At 42.9% G+C, this 18,552-nt stretch overlaps 1 protein-coding gene and 1 long non-coding RNA gene across 2 annotated transcripts in view; one reads left to right on the top strand and one right to left on the bottom strand.

Annotated features, from left to right (window-relative positions):
* Positions 1-1,576: 1,576 nt before the first annotated feature.
* Positions 1,577-18,432, bottom strand: LOC137204673 (uncharacterized). Its single transcript, XR_010933786.1, has 3 exons — positions 18,253-18,432; positions 7,098-7,348; positions 1,577-2,589 (listed from the first exon to the last, which is right to left on the bottom strand). It is a non-coding gene; the product is annotated as an uncharacterized lncRNA (long non-coding RNA).
* The window catches only part of FOXO3 (forkhead box O3), a 119,692-nt gene continuing 119,311 nt past the window's right edge, over positions 18,172-18,552 (top strand). Inside the window, 1 exon segment of the mRNA XM_067702408.1 lies at positions 18,172-18,328. The gene's annotated coding sequence lies outside the window, so the exon portion shown is untranslated.

Raw genomic sequence — 18,552 nt, 5'->3', positions numbered from 1 at the left:
GCTTTGGGACAAACAGGCAAGGATGTGGCACTTGACGTCGGACCCTCCACCCCCAAGGTTCTGTTGCTGAATAACTGGGGACTATGAGGGTGGGGAGGGGAGAAGGGGAGGAGGGATGGTACCATAATCAAATCTGGGGCCTGACACACAGCATCTGCTGTGATGTGCTCCAGGGGAGCCAAAAGGGGCAAGAGTACGATGGTCATGTCTGTTTCCCACCGGTTCCCCTACTCCAGAACCTTAACTCCTCATTGGCATTGCCTGGTATAGAGCTGAGACTGTTCTCTCTCTCTTCCCCAATGAAACAGGGTCTTCCCTCAGAACCTCTCCAAGGGATGGCTGGCTTGAGAAAGGCAAACCTTGTAGAGAGAAACTTAGGCTGAAGGCAGTCTGGCTCTATTACAGGCTCATTCCATTGCTTTAAAAAAGAATTCACCCTTCCACCTAGAGACTAGTCCTCCTCCCCTGGATACCTTAGAGCTATGTGGTAAAGAAAAAATAAATCAGCAGCCTGATTAATGCTCCAAAACCAGCCAGTGGTTAGACTTTGGGGAGTGGGGTGGGGGGTTGGTGTTGGCAAGTCTATCCCTCCCCCACCTTCCCCCATTCCCCCTCCCCACTGCAGGTCCAGAAGTCCATAGGTTTCTTTTTCCAAGGGCCAGGGGTTGTCACATGAGTGTAGGAGGGCACCCTGGCTAAGCACGGGAAAACACGGTTGAGCAAACAAGAATTTTGTATTTTACACTTGAGTTAGGGACATGGTGGCAACTTTGGAAGCAAGTGTATTTGGGACATATTCATAGTAAATCACGGGTCACCAGGAAGTTGGCAGGGCCCAGAGCTGGACCCAGGTAAAGAAAATTAAACCTTCCTAAAGAGCATCTCTAAAACATACTAACACAAATGAACAGAAAGCAGGCTGTTTTACAGTAATGCCAATTCAGCAGAAATAAGGATCCTCCAGGGCAGATTTTCTATGGTTAGGAGCCAAGTGAGTCTGGTAACTTTACTATAATATTTTTCTCTCCTCCTTTGCACTCAGGAGCACTTGGCATCCTTTATCACGGCCACGATTACATTAGGTACCTGCAAAAGGCTTCAATAAAAGTAATGTAATTTTGTATAGCTCTGATGATTTGCTGATACAGTGAAAGGTCAGAGCCTGCTACCAATGGCAGCTGCGTGAGCAGGGAGAGTCGTTTAAATAGCGACTATCTGTGCTCAGTGATATCACAAGTATAGGAAGATTCGAAAGATCTGTCCTCCCTTCCTTCCTCCTGTCCTTCCTTCCTTCTTTCCTTCTCCATTTGTTGAGTGCCTCCTATGTGCTGAAGAGACAAAGACAAGCTAGACACAATCCCTGGCCTCACAATCAATTGGGGAAACAGCAAAGATGGCCCTTGATTTAAAAAGAACTAAATCTAAAGGTTAGAAATAGGTAAACCATGAAGAAATGACAAATACCCACGAACATGAAACAAGGGAAAACAAAACAGCTCCGTGGCACTTTACCTGTGTATCAATGATATGGGCCAGAAGTTTTGTTTGTAAACGGGTGGAAACAGAAGGTGTTAGATAACTGCTTGTTGAAATTAACACAGTCACAGATGCTAGCGCTGGAAAGTGCCTCTGAGATTCTCTCGTCAGCCCTTTCGTTTTTATAGAAGAGGAAATTGAGACTGGGGAAGGTCAAAAGGCCTGAGTGACTCGAGGATGGAGCAGAGAACGGGAGCCACATCTCCTGGTCCCTGTGTTCTTTCTCCCATGTTGATCTCTGACCTGGGCATTCAACTTATAATTTATTTTATTCTATTTTAACCATTTTTTGAGGTATGACCAAAAAAAGCTGTACATATTTAACATACAACTTGATGAGTTTGAAGATAAGTATACACCCATGAGGTCATCACCTCCAAAAGTTTATTTCCACCCTATTTCTTTCTTTCTTTTTGGTTTGTTGGTGTTTAAATTAGATTTTTTTCTTTCATAGTAGAGCACTTAACAGAAGATCTACCCTCTTAGCAAAATTTTAAGTGTATAATACAGTATTGTTAATTATAGGCCACATGTTGTACAGACCTCCAGAGTTTATGTATCTTGTATCAATGAAACTTTGTACCTTTTGACTGACACCGCCCCAAACATGATTTTATTTATTTATTTATTTATTTGGCTGCGTTGGGTCTTCGTTGCTGTGTGCGGGCTTTCTCTAGTTGTGGCAAGCAGGCGCTACTCTTCGTTGCAGTGCGTGGGCCGCTTTTCTCATTGCAGTGGCTTCTCTTGTTGTGGAGCACAGGCTCTAGGCACATGGGCTTCAGTAGTTGTGGCACGTGGGCTCAGTAGTTGTGGCTCGTAGGCTCTAGAGCGCAGGCTCAGTAGTTGTGGTGCACGGGCTTAGTTGCTCCGCAGCATGTGGGATCTTCCCAGACCAGGGCTCGAACCTGTGTCCCCTGCATTGGCAGGCAGATTCTTGACCACTGTGCCACCAGGGAAGTCCCCATGATTTTTTTAAAAACGGGATCAGTCTTTGCCCTCAAGTAGCTCAGTCTGGAAGGGAAAAATCCCATTGCAAAAGGACTAAGGCTGAAGCTGAAAGAGAACAGTAGGTTTCTGGGCATTAAACGAAACGGAATAAGCTAGTTAAAGAGCATTTAAGAAGAATCCTTTATAACAAGAGAAATGTGTTTCTGCTGGGTTAGTGCAGCAGACACCTCCTGTAATGTCTCCTTTGGGTGGTGAGATCTGTCATCTGGATTTGGGCATGTGTGAGGTCAGAGCCAGGGCCCAGGCCCCAGCAAAGGCCTTAGGTGGGCCATAGGAGGCACTCCAACCCAGTCAGCCGTCTTCCAGATGATGACGAGGGGAGACTGTGTGATAATGTGGAGAGACGGTGCTCTTTACAGTGAACCAGACCCGGGTTCAAGTCCCAGCTCTGTTAGGGCCTCAGCTGGGAAACTCCTGGCTGTGGCTTCAGTTTCCTTAGTTCTGAAATGGGGAGAACATCATCTCTTTTATAGGGCTGTTGTGATTAATGATGATTAAATATGTACAGAAACTCCTAATCCAGGCACTGCTTCTTAGCAGTTGCCCAATTAATCTTAATTACATCTAAATTGTTTAAATCCATCATCACTAAAAGAAGAAAATTAAAAATTTAAACAGTCCAACAATTCCAAGTGCTAGTGAGAGAGTGGATGAGGCGCACATTCATACTGTGTTGGTGAGTGTAAACTGTACAACCACTTTGGAGAACTGTCTGGCATTCAGTGAATTGGAAGATGCACGTGGCTTTGACCTGGAAGTGCCTTTATTAAGTATACACTAAACTCATGCACACATGCCTAGGAATGTTCAGAAAAACAATGGTCACAATTGCCCTAAACTGGAAGCAACCCAATTAGCCATCAATATTACAACAGATAAATTTAGATATCTCTATACAGGTTATGGATAGATAGATAACTCTTCATACAACAGAGTACCATGTGGCCAAGAAAATGAGTGACGTACAGCAGCACACAGCAACATGGGTGAACCTTACAAACGTAATATCAAGAGGGAGAAGCAAGACACAAAAGAACATATGCGGTGTGATTCCATTCATATGAAGATCAAAACCAGGCAAAACTAAATGATAGTGTTTAGGGATCAAACATAGGTGGAAAGCTATGAAGAACAGCAAAGAAATGATTACCACAAAAGTTAGGAGTGATTACTTTGAGGGGGAGAGAGGAGGGTTTCAATGGGGAAGGGCACCCCCAGGAATTTGTAAGGTGCTAGTAATATTCTATTTCTTGACCCAGGTGTTACTTATATGGGTGTTCTCACTCTCTCTCTCTCTCTTTTAATATGGGTGTTCTCTTAACCAGTCATTAAACTGTGCACTGTTACACAAACTGTCAACTGTTCCGTGATTTTCTGAAAGCAGGTTAGATTTCTCGATAAAAAGTGGAAAAAAAAGTATATGCTGAGGGAGATGGGAGATCCACTCTCAGAAATATAGGACAAGTAAAAAATATAAGTATTTTTAAAAACATTTTAAGTGCCTGTGATTCATATTGGATAAGTTGAGATATTCAAGGTTAATAAATTTTTATATCTGACAGAATGAAGTAGCATTAGTAGACAACATTAAAGACTTCCAGAAGGAATTTTTCAAGCCATCTAACATTCTCTTTCAATTCTCTCTCATCTTCTGAGTATTTCTTTCTTTTTTTTTTTTTGCGGTGCGCGGGCCTCTCACTGTTGTGGCCTCTCCCGTTGCGGAGCACAGGCTCCGGACGCGCAGGCTCAGCGTCCATGAGTCCTGGGCCATGGCTCACGGGCCCAGCCGCTCTGCAGCATGTGGGATCCTCCCGGACCGGGGCACGAACCCGTGTCCCCTGCATTGGCAAGCGGACTCTCAACCACTGTGCCACCAGGGAAGCCCTGAGTATTTCTTGAATTCAGAAGTTAAGAAACAACGACAGATGAATTTTGACCTGGCCTAATTTCAGTATTAATGTACAGCAACTGTGAAAAAGTGGAGGGGAATAACTTAAAACCTATAAAGACAAACAAGTCTTATACTCCTGAGAAAGGAATGCAACTCTAATTGTTCACTTGGGGATCAATTAGCTTGAGAAGGACAATTTGTTGATAACATGGCATTTTTAGAGGGGAAATGGGTCAAAATGGCCACCTCTTTTAGTCTGGGCCTCATGGAATTCTTTTTCCTATGGTTTCCCCAGATCAGGCCTGATTCTCTACTCAGCAGATAAAGAAACTTAATTTTGCCACTTAACCCAGAGAGTCATCAGGTCTGGGGGCCTGCTGACAATGGTTTCTGCGGCCACTGACCTTCCCTTAGCTTTTGGGCCCTCCTCTCCACGGCCTGTCCACTGGAGAAAGGTTGCCTGTGCAGCCCACAGTCTCTCCCATCTTAAGGCTCCATGTCACTTACAACCCTTCCAGTCAGTTGTCATGACAGCCCATTCACTCTTCAACAATATTGTTAAAAAAAAATTTTGTTGGAGTGTAGTTGATTTACAATGTTGTGTTAGTTTCAAGTGTACAGCAAAAAAATCAAGTTATACATATACATATACCCACTCTTTTTTAGATTCTTTTCCCATATAGGTCATTACAGGGTATTGAGTAGAGTTCCCTGTGCTATACAGTGGCTCCTTACTAATTATCTGTTTTATACATAGTAGTGTGTATATATCAATCCCAATCTCCCAATTTATCCCTCCCCCCCATTACCCCCTGGTAACCATAAGTTTGTTTTCTACATCTGTGACTCTATTTCTGTTTTGTACCTTTTTCTTAGATTCCACATATAAGCCATATCATATGATGTCTTTCTCTGTCTGACTTACTTCACTCAGTATGACAGTCTTTAGGTCCATCCATGTCAACAGCATATCTTTATGGCACAAAAAGTGGGAAAAAAAAGGCCCAGCTCAAACCTCATCCTTTTATTGGTTGGCAAAATCTCCACAAACTCCAAAGGGAGTTTCATAGAGAATAGGAAAGCCTGACCAAAAGTACCTGGGTTTGGTCAGTTCCCCAAACAGGACAGGTACCCCAGGGATTATGATGTTTGTTTTTTTTTTAATTGAAATATAGTTGACATAGAATATTATGTTAGTTTCAGGTATACTACATAGTGGTTTGACATTTGCATATATTATGAAATGGGGATTGTGTTCTTTTATGGAATTATTCACTTGGCTTAGTTATTTGTTTCCCAAATACAGATTTTATGAAAGTCATTTTAAGTGGAAAAAAACAAAGCCTTCAAATTATACATTTGAGAAATGAGATAACAAAAGGACTCAAAATGCTGTGCAAATGTGTGAGGTTCAGATTTAATGCTGGAGGCCTAGACACTTCCTCCTCACATATGTCTCACTTAGCGATTTTGTCACCCATTTTGGCGGCATCAGGTATCCTTCCAGAAATGAGCATAAGTAGCCCTTAAGAGGGCACAGAAATGTGTTAAAGGAACGTGAACTACTCCAGGAGCGGGAAAAGAGTGAAGGTGAGCCTTTCCCAACATGAGGAGAAGAACCACCTTCTGAGAAGAGAGGATTTAACCAGGGACCAGAATTTCTCCTCTGGCGAGAACCCGGGTGCTCTTAGGTCACACGCCTTGAACTCCATCCCCTGGAGTGGGCCAAGCGGGCTCACAAAGCACGTCCCATGAACATCCTTCTCTGATAGGCCACCAAGAAGAACCGGACTCAGAGAAAAGTTCTTTCAGTGAAGGAGAACTTTCTCCTAAGATGTTTGAACCATCGTTAATGAATAGCATTCAAGCTCAAATACACCATCCTCACAGCGACTGCGGTAGTAGCTTTATGTGGTACTTTCTGTGTTACAGCCAGGGTTCACTGTAACATAAGCACAGGCCTCATACCTTGGTAGCTTGAGAATTTCAAATCATACTTGCAAACTTTGTCAAACTGTAAAATTTTTTCTCTGTCATCTTCCTGTTTCACAGGTTTGCTCCATTTCCAGGTGTGGATTTGGGAGAGGCAAAAATAAGATCTGATGTCCCCTGAGCCCTAAATCATACCCTGTGTGGGCTTTAGTATCAGACTATTCCAGAAAACTTCAAACGTTAGTGGAAATGCCACATTGCACCAGGGAAATGCCATACATTCTGAAGAGTAATGAATGGTTCCATATGGCCTTGATTTCTTTAAGTACCACATCAATGTTTTATAGTAATTTGTATTCAAAATTCCAATCACTAGGCATTTAAAATAGATTTTCTGGGGTTTCCCTGGTAGTGCATTGGTGGAGAGTCCACCTGCCGATGCAGGGGACACGGGTTCGTGCCCCAGTCCGGGAAGATCCCACATGCTGCCGAGCGGCTAGGCCCCTGAGCCATGGCCGCTGAGCCTGCGCGTCCGGAGCCTGTGCTCCGCAACGGGAGAGGCCGCAACAGTGAGAGGCCCGTGTACTGCAAAATAAATAAATAAATAAATAAAATTTTAAAAAATTAAAAACAAATAATAAATAAATAGATTTTCTACCAAGTGGACATGGACACATGCTCACTTCACAAGTTTTCCCAAGATGAGAAGTGGAGTAGATGGACCACTTACCAAGCCCAATGCCATCTGCTGCAGGCCGGTCACTGGCAGCATTGCACTAAGTCTGCTTTCATGTCTTCCTTTCCCTTAGAAGTGATTTGTTGGATCTTACAATAGAATATTGAAAAAGTAATCACAAACTGAGTTCTTACTGCTGACTTTCAAAAGCAGAGTTGAGTACGACTTTCCTTCGTTCAGTAAGCAATAACCTATGAAGTGTTCAGCCTGGACCCTGTGTCTTCAAGGGGCTTGTGCCTCAAAATCTAGTTGGGGAGAAAAAATTAAAAATAAGAAAGAAGTACTTTGATTTCAAATCCACTCAGCTTTTTAAACTTTTAACCTAAATTGCAATACTCAGGTTTTTTTTTTTAGTAGACTCTTTTTCCTTGTTTATATTTTCAAACTTCTCTTTTATTTCTTGAAATACATTAAGCACACTTATTTTCTGCATCTGCTTATTCCCATTACCCCAAATCTCCGTGTGTCTGACGCTACTTTTTGTCTCTGTCTGCTCTTACTCATGGGGGCTTTTGCTTTCGTGTGTGTTTTGTGTTTTCTGATTGTGAGCTTTTGTTCCTGCAACTTTATCTGCATCCTTAGCAGTGTAGGTTCAAGATATTCCTTCAGAGAGGTGTTGTGTTTGCTTCTGCCAGTTGTTGGGAGCACCCAAAACTTGAACTCATTAAGATTTTTAAATTCTGTGGTATCATGAATTTGGGTCACAATCTTACATGTAGACTACACCATAGTTATGAGCTCTCAAGGAAGGTTTAGACATCTTTTCCAAATTCACCCAGCACCAGGATCAAGACAACCAAACTGTAGGGGGTCCTCTTCTGCATAGCAGGTCAGTTTCACATTCATCTTCACTTTGGCTCTCTGGAGTCCCAGTTTTATGGCGAGTTTCTTTTTTTAATACATAAATTTTTAGTTTGTATGAAATTATTATTTTTCCCAGCTTTACTGAGATATAATTGACATACAAGATTGTGTAAGTTTAAGGTATATATGGTTTGATATACATATATATTGTGAAATGATTGCCACAATAAGGTTAATTAACATATACGTTACCTCACATAGTTATTTGTTTTTTGTATGTGGTGAGAATATTTAAGATCTACTCTCTTAGCAACTTTCACGTATACAACAGTATTGTTAACTATAGTCACCAAAACTTATTCATTTTATAATTAAAGTTTATACCCTTTGACCAACGTTTTCCCATTTCCCCCATTCTCCAGCCTATGGCAACCACCAATCTACTTTCAGTTTCTGTGAGTTTGGCTTTCTTAGTTTACACTTGTGAGATCATACAGCCTTTTTCTGTCTGACTTATTTCACTTAGCATAATACCCTCAAGGTACATCCATGTTTTCACAAATGGCAGGATTTCCTTTTTTATGGCTGAGGAATATTCCATTACATATATACACCACATCTTCTTTCCCCATGACAGATACTTAGGTTGTTTCCATGTCTTGGCTATTATGAATGGATGTGGGGTACAGATATCTTTTTGAGATGATTTCATTTCTCTTGGATATATACCCAGAAGTGAGATTGCTGGATCATATGGTAATTCTGTTTTTAATTTTTTGAGGAACTTCCATACTCTTTTTCTATAGTGGTTGTATCAGTTTACATTGGGACAGATTCTTATTTTGCTCATGATCTTGTGCAGGCGTGAGGCTTTATCTTCTGTCTCTCAGCCCCTGCACCTTGGCAATGTGAAAACTCATGATACTATTGTTTGACAGATTTTCTATGAGCTTGCTCACTTCCCAGGGGTCCCACTTTAACTTTGTTTTTGGTTTCCGTGGTTTTCTTGCCAGCTCAATGATTCATTTAAAAAAATATTTTAAAATCTTATCCAGCTTTAGTTTTCATCAAGAGGTTTGTTCTGGGTATCTACCCACTATGTTAAATTGAAGTACTATAAAAACAAGGTTAGCAATGTATAATCAATTGCTAAGCAGAGCTGAGGTACAGTTTCTCAAGTGTTTCTGTTGCCTTCACTTTTTATTCAGAACCCATCTCTGTCCTCAGAATACTAGACAGTGGCTGAGAAGAGTAGAGATAATGGTGTGCTGGCAAACTGGCTCTCAGAAAGAAAAATAGAAGACTTGGTTATTAGCATTTGCCATTTCTGGGGGCTGAATATTTCCACAGCAGTCTACTTCAAGCTACCAGTTTGATTCACTAAACAAAGAGTTGGGAAGAGATGTACACAGTTGTTTCTCACACACTGGAATGAACCACCTCTAGCAGAGGTAGAAGATGCAAGACAGGGTGGCTGAATCAAGTGCCTAGAGATCAGTCAGGACTCATAAATGAGGGAGGAGGGCCTGATAAGGAAAAGGGGAACTGGAGAGCATGTACCAGCTCATCGTTGCCCTGTGAGTATGGTGTCAGTGTTACCAGATCTGATTTTTCAAGGAGAGTTAGAAATCTAGCATTTAGGTGACATCTCCTTTCTAAATGTTGGCAATTGACTCAGAAACTTTAAAAACATATGAGAGAGCCCAAAAACAACCTGAGGGGGGCAGGTTTGGCCAGATAACCACCAGCTATTGTCTGGTTGGGTTAGTGCTTGGGGTTATGCTTGCTTATGTAGTTCTGTCCTCTCTAGGCCAAATGGCCCACATAAAGAACTGCTGTTGGAGAGGCAGTGCAGGGTTGGGGGAAGTGCACATGCCATGGATTCAGACAGACCTCAGTTCAAGTCCTGGGCCTGCCGCTTACTGTGTGATCTCAGGGAAAATCCTGTAAAATGAGGGGGATGGTCCCTGCTTGAGTAGGTTGTTCTAAAGATAAACTGAGATGTTACATGTAGGAACCCTACCCAATTAGTCATAGCTGAGGGCAAACACTGGAGTGTGCAGAAGAAAGACCTCTAGCTCACTCTTCTCAACCTTCCCTGCCTTGGAATCACACGGCAAACATTTAAAAAAGTATCAGTGCTAGAACCTACTCTTAAAGATTCTAATTTGGTTGGTCCAAGAAGGAGCCTGGGCATCATTATTTTAGAAAGTGCCCCCTCCTCCTCAGATTCTAATCCTAAATGCTTTAGATTCATAATTTCATTTCACCCAACCCTTCCAACTATCCTAGATGGTATTCTTCTCATTTTATGAATGAAGAACTGAGGCTCAATGGTTAAATAACAGCCCAAGGTCATATAGCTTGTAGGTGAGGGGATCAGACTTAACCTCAGAGCTTCAATTCTTAAACCCCATTCCATTTAGCACTACTCTACCTATTACATATAGTCTTTGTGAGGATTAAATTAAACACTGCCAATAAAATGCTTAGTTCAGGACCTGGAGCATATTAAGTGACAAAGGTTAGCTGTCATCATTACCTCCTAACACCGAAACAGAGAATACTTCCCACGTTCTCTGGTCTATGCAATTCCATCTCAGGTAAATCTTCACCCGTTTTTGGATCCTCCACCTTTTTTTCTCCCTGAAAGCACACATACTTGCCCTCCAGATGAACCACAGGACAGTCACTGTAATGACCTGGGGGAGGCTCTGCCAGGGTATGTCACATCTGAAGGGGGAAAAGGGAGGGGGAGAGGACAGGAGCTCCAGACTCTTGGAGAGGGTGGTGATGAAACCTGCCTGGGTTGATGCCCCAGAGGACAAGACAAAGCTCAGGCTCTTTGGTACATAGTGTTCAATAAATATGTTTTCCAGGGGAGTAGTTTGCTGAGGAGTGGGGGAGCAGAGGAAGGACTAATGAGGGTGTCAGACAAAGGATGGGGAGCATCTATAGACCTGAATATTGGGGATCCTTCTCTCCTTTCAGCTAGGTCATACATTTGCTTGGAGGCTATATTGTGTTTGTGTTTCCTGTCTTCATTAGTGAGATGGACATAGAAGCCAATCCAAGAGGGACATGAGCGCCTTGCTCACAGGCAGCGTGCTCAGTCCCTGGTGTTTGGGCTGGGTCAGAGGGAGGATCCAGCTGACCTAGGTGCAAGGAGGACTGTGCAAGGACCCAGATGCTAGTGGTGACCCCTCAGAGGAAAGCCTTGGCATCTACCACCAATACCACCACAATTCGATGTTTGAATTGGTGACTTTACTTAGCTTATATTTTTTTGAATTTTATTTTATTTTATTTTTATACAGCAGGTTCTTATTAGTTATCTATTTTATACATATTAGTGTATACATGTCAATCCCAATCTCCTAATTCATCCCACCACCTGCCCCCACCCCGCTTTCCCCACTTGGTGTCCATACATTTATTCTCTACATCCTTGTCTCTATTTCTGCCTTGCAAACTGGTTCATCTATACCATTTTTCAAGATTCCACACATGTGTTAATATATGATATTTGTTTTTCTCTTTCTGACTTACTTCACTCTGTATGACAGTCTCTAGGTTCATCCACGTCTCTACAAATGACCTAATATCGTTCCTTTTTATGGCTGGGTGTATTGCATTGTATATATGTATCTTCTTCTTTTTCCATTCGTCTGTCGATGGGCATTTAGGTTGCTTCCATGACCTAACTATTGTAAATAGTGCTGCAATGAACATTGGGCGTAGGTGTCTTTTTGAATTATGGTTTTCTCTGGGTATATGCCCAGTAGTGGTATTGCTGGGTCATATGGTAGTTCTATTTTTGGTTTTTTAAGGAACCTCCATACTGATCTCCATAGTGGCTGTAGCAATTTACATTCCCACCAACAGTGCAAGAGGGTTCCCTTTTCTCCACACCCTCTCCAGGATTTATTGTTTGTAGATTTTCTGATGATGCCCATTGTAACCAGTGTGAGGTGATACCTCACTGTAGTTTTGATTTGCATTTCTCTAATGATTAATGATGTTGAACATTCTTCCATGTGTTTGTTGGCAATCTGTATATCTTCTTTGGAGAAATGTCTATTTAGGTCTTCTGCCCATTTTTGGATTGGGTTGTTTGGTTTTTTGATATTGAGCTGCATGAGCTGCTTATAAATCTTGGAGATTAATCCTTTGTCAGTTACTTCATTTGTAAATATTTTCTCCCATTCTGAAGGTTCTCTTTTCATCATGTTTATGGTTTCCTTTGCTGTGCAAAAGCTTTTGGTTTCATTAGGTCCCATTTGTTTATTTTTGTTTTTATTTCCATTTCTCTAGGAGGTGGATCAAAAAGGATCTTGCTGTGATGTATGTCATAGAGTGTTCTGCCTATGTTTTCCTCTAAGAGTTTGATAGTGTCTGGCCTTACATTTAGGTCTTTAAACCATTTTGAGTTTATTTTTGTGTATGGTGTTAGGGAGTGTTGTAATTTCATTCTTTTACATGTAGCTGTCCAGTTTTCCCAGCACGACTTATTGAAGAGGCTGTCTTTTCTCCATTGTATATTCTTGCCTCCTTTATCAAATATAAAGTGACCATAGGTGCGTGGGTTTACCTCTGGGCTTTCTATCCTGTTCCATTGATCTATATTTCTGTTTTTGTGCCAATACCATATTGGCACAAAAGTCTCTTTCAGACTTTTTGTTGTTGGTATATAGGAATGCCAGAGACTTCTGTGCATTAAGTTTGTATCCTGCAACCTTACCATATTCATTGATTAGTTCTAGTAGTTTTCTGGTGGCATCTTTAGGATTTTCTATGTATAGTATCATGTCATCGGCGAACAGTGACAGTTTTACTTCTTTTCCAATTTGTATTCCTTTTTTTCTTTTTCTTCTCTGATTGCTGTGGCTAGGTCTTCCAAAATTATGTTGAAAAAGAGTGGCGAGAGTGGACATCCTTGTCTTGTTCCTGATCTTAGTGGAAATGCTTTCAATTTTTCACCATTGAGTATGATGCTTGCTGTGGGTTTGTCATAGAGGGAACCTACCTCAACATAATAAAGGCCATATCTGCTCTTAACTTTATGATTTCTTTCCTTCTACTAACTTTGGGTTTTGTTTGTTCTTCTTTCTCTAGTTCCTGTAGGTGTAAGGTTAGATTGTTTATTTGAGATTTTTCTTGTTTCTTGAGGTAGGATTGCATTGCTACAAACTTCCCTCTTAGAACTGCTTTTGCTGCATCCCATAGGTTTTGGATCGTCATGTTTCATTGTCGTTTGTCTCTAGGTATTTTTTGATTTCCTCTTTGATTTCTTCAGTGATCTCTTGGCTATTTAGTAATGTATTGTTTAGCCTCCATGTGTTTGTGTTTTTTACGTTTTTTTCCTTGTAATTTATTTCTAGTCTCATAGCATTGTGGTCAGAAAAGATGCTTGATATGATTTCAATTTTCTTTAATTTACCGAGACTTGATTTGTGATCCAAAATGTGATCTATCCTGGAGAATGTTCCGTGTGCACTTGAGAAGAAAGTGTAATCTGCTCTTTTTGGATTGAATGTCCTATAAATATCAATTAAATCTATCTGGTCTATTGTGTCATTTAAAGCTTGTGTTTCCTTATTAATTTTCTCTCTGGATGATCTGTCCATTGGTGTAAGTGAGGTGTTAAAGTCCCCCACTATTATTGTGTTACTGTCGATTTCCTCTTTTATAGCTGTTAGCAGTTGCCTTATGTATTGAGGTGCTCCTATGTTGGGTGCATATATATTTATAATTGTTATATCTTCTTCTTGGATTGATCCCTTGATCATTATGTAGTGTCCTTCCTTGTCTCTTGTAATATTCTTTATTTTAAAGTCTATTTTATCTGATATGAGTATTGCTGCTCAAGCTTTCTTTGATTTCCATATGCATGGAATATCGTTTTCCATCCTCTCATTTTCAGTCTGTATGTGTCCCTAGGTCAGAATTGGGTCTCTTGTAGACAGCATATATACGGGTCTTGTTTTTGTATCCATTCAGCAAGCCTGTGTCTTTTGGTTTGAGCATTTTATCCATTTACATTTAAGGTAATTATCAATATGTATGTTCTTATTACCGTTTTCTTAATTTTGGGGGTTTGTTTTTGTAGGTCCTTTTCTTCTCTTGTGTTTACCACTTAGAAAAGTTCCTTTAGCATTTGTTGTAGAGCTGGTTTGGTGGTGAATTCTTTTAGCTTTTGCTTGTCTGTGAAGCTTTTGATTTTTCCGTCAAATCTGAATGAGATCCTTGCCGGATAGAGTAATCTTGGTTGTAGGTTCTTCCCTTTCATCACTTTAAATATATCATGGCACTCCCTTGTGGCTTGTAGAATTTCTGCTGAGAAATCATCTGTTAACCTTATGGGAGTTCCCTTGTATGTTATTTGTCATTTTTCCATTGTTGTGTTTAATAATTTTTCTTTGTCTTGAATTTTTGTCAGTTTGATTACTATGTGTCTCGGCCTTTTTCTCCTTGCATTTATCCTGCCTGGGTCTCTCTGTGCTTCCTGGACTTGGGTGGCTAATTCCTTTCTCATGTTAGGGAAGTTTTCGACTATAATCTCTTCAAATATTTTCCTCGGGTCCTTCCTCTCTCTCTTCTCCTTGTGGGACCCCTATAATGCGAATGTTGGTGCATTTAATGTTGTCTCAGAGGTCTCTTAGGCTATCTTCATTTCTTTTCATTCTTTTTTCTTTGTCTGTTCCATGGCAGTGAATTCCACCATTCTGTCTTCCAGGTCACTTATCCATTCTTCTGCCTCAGTTATTCTGGTATTGATTCCTTCTAGTGTAGTTTTCATTTCAGTTATTGTATGGTTCATCTCTGTTTGTTTGTTCTTTAATTCTTCTAGGTGTTTGTTCTTTAATTCTTCTAGGTGTTTGGTTTTTTTTTTTTAAAGGAGGAGGCCATTTATTTATTTTATTTTTGACTGTGTTGGGTCTTCGTTGCTGTGCGCTGGCTTTGTCTAGTTACGACGAGCTGGGGCTACTCTTCGTTGAGGTGCGTGGGCTTCTCATTGAGGTGCCTTCTTTCATTGCGGAGCACAGGCACTAGGTACAAGGGCTTCAGTAGTTGTGGTGTGTGGGCTCAGTAGTTATGGCACATGGGCTTTGTTGCTCCGTGACATACGGGATCTTCCTGGACCAAGGCTCGAACCCATGTTCCCTGCATTGGCAGGCAGATTCTTAACTACTGCGCCACCAGGGAAGTCCCTAGGTCTTTGTTAAAGATTTCTTGCATCTTCTCGAACTCTGGCTCCATTCTTTTTCTGAGGTCCTGGATCATCTTCACTATCATTATTCTGAATTCTTTTTCTGGAAGGTTGCCTATCTCCACTTCATTTAGTTGTTTTTCTGGGGTTTAAGCTTGTTCCTTCACCTGGTGCATAGTCCTCTGCCTTTTCATTCTGTCTATCTTTCTGTGAATGTGGGTTTCGTTCCACTGGCTGCAGGATTGTAGTTCTTCTTTTTCTGCTGTCTGCCCTCTGGTGGATGAAGCTCTCTGAGAGGCTTGTGCAAGCTTCTGGATGGGAGGGACTGGTGGTGGGTAGAGCTGGGTGTTGCTCTGGTGGGCAGAGCTCAGTAAAACTTTGTTTGTCTGCTGATGGGTGGGGCTGAGTTCCCTCCAGTTGGTTGTTTGGCCTGAGGCAACCCAGCAGTGGAGGCTACAGGCTCTTTGGTGGGGCTAATGGCAGACTCCAGGAGGACTCACGCCAAGGGGTACTTCCCAGAACTTCTGCTGCCAGTGTTGTTGTCCCCGCGGTGAGCCACAGCCACCACCCACCTCTGCAGGAGACCCTCCAACACTAGTAGGTAGGTCTGGTTCAGTCTCCTACAGGGTCACTGCTCCTTCCCCTGGGTCCCGATGTGCACACTACTTTGTGTGTGCCCTCCAAGAGTGGAGTCTCTGTTTCACCCAGTCCTGTCAAAGTCCTGCAATCAAATCCCGCTAGCCTTCAAAGTCTGATTCTCTGGGAATTCCTCCTCCTGTTGCCAGACCCCCAGGTTGGGAAGCCTGACGTGGGGCTCAGAATCTTCACTCCAGTGGGTGGATTTCTGTGCTATAAGTGTTCTCCAGTTTGTGAGTCACCCACCCAGCGGTTATGGGATTTGATTTTATTGTGATTGTGCCCCTCCTGCTGTCTCATTGCAGCTTCTCGTTTGTCTTTGGATGTTGGGTATCTTTTTTTGGTGAGTTCCAGTGTCTTCCTGTCAATGATTGTTCAGCATCTAGTTGTGATTCCAGTGCTCTAACATGGCACTGCTTCTGATCAAAGAAATAATTTCACATTCCAGAGGCTGGGAAGTCCAAGATCAAGTTTCCAATAGGATTTGGTTTCTGGTGAGAGCTCTTTTCCTGGCTTGCAGATAGCCACCTTCTCACTGTGTCCTCACATAGTGGAGAGAAAGATATCTAATGTCTCTTCCTGTTTTATAAGGATAACAGTTTTAGCAGATTACTTAGCTTATTCAAGTAAAAATTTTAAAAAAATGTTTGTTCCTCCAGTGATTGAATTTACAAAATGGAGTGGACAGTTGCCACCTTAAATCATTGTAGAAATAAACACGGTATGATAAGTAGGGAAAATTTTGTTAAAAAATTCTACTGCAAAGGTAATGCTGGCACTCTTTCCTAATCAACAACCATAACTTATTCAGATTTCCTATACTAAACACTTGGGTGAAGAAATGAAGGACCAAGGAAGCCTTCAAGAAGAAAGCAAAGGTCAAAGCATTTTCAGGCTAAAAGGAAACAATCACTCTGAGTTTTCAAAGGCTTGCTTATAGGGACACATTACAAGTGTTAATTCTTTGGGTAAGATTCACATTTACCAGACTGAATGTTTATAGTCACTGCCATTTGAAGTTTTGATCCTCAACTCATTAGAAAATTACCCAACACTGTATGTATGACCTCTTGTATTTGTCTTGTACTGCTTTTAAGCTCTTGAAATACTGAACTCTTAAACGTTTCATCCCCCTAAGACTGTAAAGCTTTTGGAGGGAAAGAGCTTTATTATGTCCCTACCCCTGTTAATCACCAAGAGGGTCACAATGAGCTCAATTAATCTACTGAATCTTTTAACTCTTTCATTTTTTTTGGAATGCCCTTGGGATATGCATTCTGTAAATGGACACTCAACATGTTTATAGTGAAAATATAATGGCTGAGAGCCTGGCCAGTGTAAACACATTCTTTCTATGTCTTAATGACAAAGGATTGCTTAGATTTAGAGAAGAAAAAGGGTGGTTTCTTTTACAGTGTGTTAAAGTATTAAAAAGAAGCAACTGAAAGTTCTTTGGATTTTATGCTCTACCACAGTGCAAAGCCCTGGGTAATCTGGCCTCCTGTTTCTTCGTGCAAAGCAGAAAATCAGACTCAGGGTAATGAATTCTACCCAGCCTTGGGCACTTGAAGCTGAGCGCTGCGATCGTACATCATCTTCCACACTGCCACCTTATAAACGAAATGCAAACTCTGGGCTTCTCAGTGGGACAGGCACACAACGAGAGGAGAGGGGCCGCACGCAGAGGGGTCAAGCCCAGGAAGCAGAGACCTCTACCCCAGACCTCCCCTTCCGCAGACAACCGAAGTAGAAGGGCAGATGTACGTGGGCAGAGATGTGTGCCCAAGAGACGGGCACAGATGGACCGGGGACATTCGTAGCAAGGGAGCTGGGACACAAACCACGAAGGGTGATGAGAATCCACCTCGTGGACGGTATTTTGTGCCAATGAGTGTGTGAACGTGTGAACTCTACTCCAGAACGGGTGGCCGCGGAGCCCGGCCTGGCGCGGCCTCCAGGGCGAAAAGAAAGAGGTGGCTTTGTTCCCGGGATGTGAATAAGGGAGCCGAGGCCGAGCTTACAAAAGGCAGCGTTCCGCGGCGAGAACACTTGTCTCGGTAGGGGCTTGGACAGCGCGCGAAACTCGCAATCAGGCTCCCAGCCGGAGCGGCCGGCTGCACAAGTGCCCGCAGTGGGGACAGCCTTGTTGGCCCCTGAGCTTCGCTCGTAGAGGCCGTGGCGCGGGCCCCGCCGCGTCCCCCAGCCGGCGCGGGCGGCCCCACGCGCCCGCCACTCCGCTGAGCTGCCAGCACAACATTCCGTTTAAAAATAACACCCACGTGCGCTGGTAAACAAGCGCGCGCTGCTGCTGGTGCCGCGCGCCCAGGGCGAGCCTGTGAGGCGCGCCCGCGCGCGCGCGCCCGCCCTCCTCCCGCACGTGTCTGCCGGCTCCGCCCGAGTTGCGCTAGCGCGGCCCAGTCTCCGCCCCTTCGGCGGGCCGCTCACCGCCCAGGAGCCCCGAGACCAGCCGCTGCCGGGCCCTAGCGCCCCCCGTATTACCAGGCGTGCCCCGCAGAATGCTCTCCAACTTTCCTCCCCTGATGCCACCTCATCGCGGCTGGACACATCGTCTCAGGTCTGCTCCTTCCCTCCCCTCCCCGGTCTTCTCACGTCCCTCTCCTTTTAACTCTCCCTCCCATCAGCGTGCGGAGGATTGCCTTCTGGTTCGCCCTCTCTCTATCCTCTCCTCCTTCCTTCCTTCGAATTTTACTCGATTGTTTATTATTTGTTGGGGGGCGGAGGCGGGGGGCGGAGAGGGGCGTCTGGGGCCTGGTGACGGGTGGCCGCGGCCAGTCAGCG

Source organism: Pseudorca crassidens, chromosome 13 (genome assembly GCF_039906515.1).
Source record: "Pseudorca crassidens isolate mPseCra1 chromosome 13, mPseCra1.hap1, whole genome shotgun sequence".
In the NCBI taxonomy this organism is placed as follows: Eukaryota; Metazoa; Chordata; class Mammalia; order Artiodactyla; family Delphinidae; genus Pseudorca; species Pseudorca crassidens.
Note: the sequence above shows the minus strand (reverse complement) of the source record. Positions and strands in the feature narration are given on the sequence as shown.